The sequence below is a fragment of the Asparagus officinalis genome, chromosome 5 (assembly GCF_001876935.1).
Source record: "Asparagus officinalis chromosome 5, Aspof.V1, whole genome shotgun sequence".
Classification (NCBI taxonomy): domain Eukaryota; kingdom Viridiplantae; phylum Streptophyta; class Magnoliopsida; order Asparagales; family Asparagaceae; genus Asparagus; species Asparagus officinalis.
This window is the reverse complement of record NC_033798.1, coordinates 54,171,169-54,176,409: the sequence shown is the minus strand read 5'-3', so window position 1 is coordinate 54,176,409 and position 5,241 is coordinate 54,171,169.

Here is a 5,241-nt window from a genome sequence, read left to right as displayed (position 1 = left end):
GGTATCGTCGCCTCAAGCCAGGGAGTGTCAGCAGTTGGGACGACATGGAGGATATGTTTTTGACGAACTTCTTCGACGACGACACTGAGGTCTCCATCGGCACTCTGTTTGATGAGAAGCAGAAGAATGGTGAAACAGTCGAAAACTTCGTGAAGAGGTTCCGAAATAAAGCAATGAATTGCAGGGATCCGGTCAGCGAAGATTTCATCCTCGAGACCTGTCATAACAATCTTTCATTAGACATCCTGGAAGCCATGGGAATGGCACCACCAAAGACCTGGAAGGATCTGAAGGTGCGTGGGGAACGAGCCGAACGATTCCTTAAGAGGAAGAAGGCAGAAAGGGGCCCAATAGCAAATAACGCTCCGCAACAGAACTTTGTCCCTAAGGGAAAAGCACATGCGAATGTTGTGGACACGAATTAAACATTCGAGGTGCAAGCACAACCACAACAGCGACAACAAAAGGTGCCTCAACAATCAAGGTCACAACAGCAATCCCGAAGGCAGCAAAAGACTTCGGAACCAAAACTCCAAAGAGAGTATTCCTTCAAGGACGAAGACATTCCAGCCATCTTCGAATCCCTCCTTGGAAGCAACAGGATCAAGCTACCACCTATCACAAATCAGGAGGAAGCTGACAATACTACGGACCCAAAGTACTGTGCATACCACAGGAGGGTCGTTCATCCCACCAAGGATTGCTTTGCTCTCAAGAATAGCATTCAGACCTTGGTTGAAGCCGGCGTTATATCGCTCAATTAAGTCAAAATGAGACTCCGACAGAGTATACGAGTATAAACTGCTTCTCAACACTCCGAAGAGTATACGAGTATAAACTGCTTCTCAATCCTCTAACAGGTGCATGAGGTTAAACTGCTCCCTACATACTCCAATAGGTATATGAGTCTAAACTGTTTCCCACTTTTAACGGGAAGTTCCTGGAGAATATTATGTTAATATTCTTAAGGATAACCCGGTCAGGTAGCTGAGAATAATGTCCGAACTAGTTCAGCAGAGGAAACTGGGGGTGGACGATTTATGTAACGGGAAGTTCTTAGAGAATTGTATATCCTTAAGGATAACCCGAACACCCAAATGAGTACAATACCATACCCAGTTTTGCAGAGGAAGCTGGGGGTGGATGATTCATGTAACGGGAAGTTCCCAAAAGAAATCCATATAGTGTATTCTTAGGGATAACCCGGTCACCACAGCAAGGTAATGAATAAGAAACTTTCATTCAAATTCTCACCACTCTCATTGCTAGAGTCTGGACATAATATTCAGAATTGGTCAAACCTTTCTACAGTTAGGACCAAAACCAAAACCCCTCTCGATTCCCCCAATGAACGAGAGGTCCACAGATCGAGCGATCAAACCTCCCTATAGTTAGGATCGTCTCAAACATCCCAATTGGTCAAACCTTCCTACAGTTAGGACCACAACCAAAATCCCCCTCTCGATTCCCCCAATGAACGAGAGGTCCACAAATCGAGTGATCAAACCTTCCTACAGTTAGGGTCATCTCAAACTCCTGTTTGGCCAAACCTTCCTACAGTTAGGGTCAAAACCACAATTCACTCTCGATAAATGAGAAATTCGTCTTTAGTTCGGTAATCAAACCTTCCGACAGTTAGGGTTATCCGAATCTTTTCGATTCTCGGAGTGGAGATCCCACTCTCAGTCTCACCTTTCCGGATTCTGGGGGTGGAGATCCCACCTCGAGTCTCCTTTCCAATTGAAGAGAGAATATAAAATTCTTCTTCTTCATTTTCGGGAGATAGAATATAAAATTCTTCCTCTCCCATTTCGGGTTCGTCTTTGCCCCAAGAGAAGACACCACCTTTTTCAAATCCCAAAATCTGTGCCTCACAGGTTAGGAAGTTTATCCCGAATCCTAAGCAGGGATAAGTCTGCGCCTAACACGCGCTGCCGGTTTAGTCTTTTTCCGTACAAAAAGACACCAGGGTTCGATTCTGGGGTATTCTATCCTGAAACCTAAGTAAGGATAAGCCTGCGCATAACAAATTCTCCCTTTCCCACACCAACCCTTTTCCAAGAATTTAGGATTCATCATAGGAAGTTTATCCCGAATCCTAAGCAGGGATAAGTCTACGCCTAATACGCATCGCCGGTTTAGTCTTTCACCGATTGAAGAAGACACCAGAATCCGAGTCTGGGGAATTTTATCCCGAAGCCTAAGTAGGGATGAGTCAACACCTAATACGTGTTGCCGGGTAGCCTATTCCCGTAACAAGGGCGAAGTCTATGTATTCAAAATCATAGCACAAAGCCTCAGAGAATTTACTCTCTCAGCACAACGTTACATGCGGAACGGATTTAGACAATCCGCATGCTAGCCCGATTCAAACGGTGATCGGTAAAGGCACATCAAACCCGTTGAAGGCTGGGGGTTTGCCAAAAATCTCAAAGTCTATGTCTAATACACATGGCCGGTTTAGTCTTTCACCGATTGAAGAAGACACCAGAATTTCAGTCTGGGGAATTTCATCCCGAAGCCTAAGAAGGGATGAGCCAGCGCCTAACACGCATTGCCGGTTTAGTCTTTTACCGATTGAAGAAGACACCAGAATCCGAGTCTGGGGATTTTTATCCTGAATCCTAAGTAAGGATAAGTCAGCGCCTAACACGCATTGCCGGGTAGTCTATTCCCGTGAGAAAGACGAAGTCTACGTATTCGAAGTCGTAGCATGAAGTCTAAGGGAGTTTATTCCCTTAGCACAACGTCACATGCGGAACGGATCTAGACAATCTGCGTGCTAGCCCGACTCAAACGGTAGTCGGTAAAGGCTAATCAAATCCGTTAAAGGCTGGGGGTTAGCCAAAAATCCTAAAGTCAATACCTAACACGTGTCGCCGGGTAGTCTATTCCCGTGAGAAAGACGAAGTCTACGTATTCAATATCGTAGCACTAAGAGCGTTAACTCTCTTAGCACAACGTCACATGCGGAACGGATTTAGATAATCCGCATGCTAGCCCGACTCAAACGGTAGTCGGTAAAGGCTCATCAAACCCGTTGATGGCTGAGGGTTTGCCGAAAATCCTATAAGTACGAGAGTCACTGACGCATCAGCTTCATTAGTTAGTCTCGTGACTTGAGCATCCAACGACATTCGAAACCCTAGGGTCAACGCCAGTCAACGCGTTGCAACCAGAGTCAACGTTTGACGATTCGAAACCCTGAGGGTCAACGCCGGTCAACGCGTAACCCTAGGTCAACGCCAGTCAACGCGTTGCGACATGAGTCAACGTTTGACGATTCAAAACCCTAAGGGTCAACGCCGGTCAACGCGTAACCCTAGGTCAACGCCAGTCAACGCGTTGTAACCAGAGTCAACATTTGACGATTCGAAGCCCTAAGGGTCAACGCCGGTCAACGCGTAACCCTAGGTCAACGCCAGTCGACACGTTGCAACCCAAGTCAACGTTTGACGATTCAAAACCCTAGGGTCAACGCCGGTCAACGCGTAACCCTAGGTCAACGCCAGTCAACGCGTTGAAACCAGAATTAATGTTTGACGATTCGAAACCCTAGGTCGACGCCGGTCAACGCGTAACCCTAGGTCAACGCCAGTCAACGCGTTGCGACAAAAAGTCAACACACGGTGATCCGAAACCCTAAGTCCACACAATGTGACGGAAGTAGTTCAAAGTCAACTCAATGACACGAGCCAAACTCAATTCATCAGCTGCAGACTCGAGACTCCGACGACGGCCAAGCGATAAACGCAGCGCCGGAAGAACTTCGGCTATTCGTCAAAGAATAGAATAGACCGAAAATCGAAGGAGCCAAGAGTTGAAGCCAACTACAGGTCTTTACGCCGACTGAAGGCTAGACCAATCACATCCAAAGTATTCCAGCCTCTTCTATAAAAGAAACGAGTCCGGAACGCTTTGGAGGGGGTATCTGTAGGCATCGAAAATTGCCTATAGGTCTCCACGAACGGTTCAGTGTTAAAGAGCGACGACGAACATCACTATCCGATCCACAGGAGTCCAATTGATGTCGATGAATGATTGAAGTGAATTGACGAACTACGTGAGCTGATAGGATTTCGGAACAACGAAGACCCGGACCAATCGGGAACCCGACAATGTTTACAAAAAGGACAATGCCCTTCATGTCTCGATCACTCTACAGATAATCCAACCACCAGAGCGGATCAAACTCTTCGTTAAGCTTCCAACGCACTTTGAATCACTCAAATCCGAGTTCGGACGAAGAATTTACGGCGAAAACAATCGAATGCACCTCAACGGACGTCTCAGGAATTCCAAAACACCCCCAGGGGTGTCTCAGAAATTCCGAGACACCCCAGGGGTGTCTCGAAAATTAGCGCTTCAACAGAGGAGAGGTCTTCATCAGATTCTTCATCACCCGTGCCCGTTCCTTAGTATTACCCTTCGCCGGTAATCACTAAGAAGAGCAGATATCTCGTTTTAGCCGAGATAGACGCTTCAGGCTTCTAGATCTCTCGCGGATCGACGAAGCTCTGTCCGATTTTTCAGGAACAGATCTGAGTGCCAGGTAGTCCACGGATATTGACGTCCCCGTCACAGGCAAAAGACCCACGCAAGCAGAAGACCGATAAACGATCTCTGCGTTTGTTTTGACGAGAGTTGTAACTTTTGTTTTCATTGTGTAAAAGTCTTATAAAAAGACAATCTTTTTTTGATTTCATTGTAATGACTAAAGTTGTAATGAATACAGCAATGAATACAACAATTTTTCGACGCAAACAACATGTATATGTCCTTTGGGATTGGGAATAGGCTATGTTTCCTATACTACAAAATCCACTAGATAAATAAAACCCCTAACCCTAATCAAAACATCATCTATCTCATCCATGGAGACTTTGACAAATCTATCAGATAACTGTAAGGTGTATCTGATTGGTTTGAGTTCTCCTACACCTAGTTGCTGGTAGACCAAATAGAAAAGCAAATTAATACTAGCCCCTAAGTCTAAAGTGTCTTATCAATGACGGTATTTTTAATGACACATAAGATGATGGGACAACCTCTATCATTATCTTTCAAATGTATGGGCTTTGAGAGTATATCATTGATATTAGCAGCAAGAAAGACTTCCTTTGGAATATTTATAGTCCTCTTCTTAGTGCATAAATCTTTCAAGAATTTTGCATAAGAAGGGATTTGTTCAATTGCATCTACGAGAGGAATATTGACCTTAACATGTTTGAAAGTTTCTAG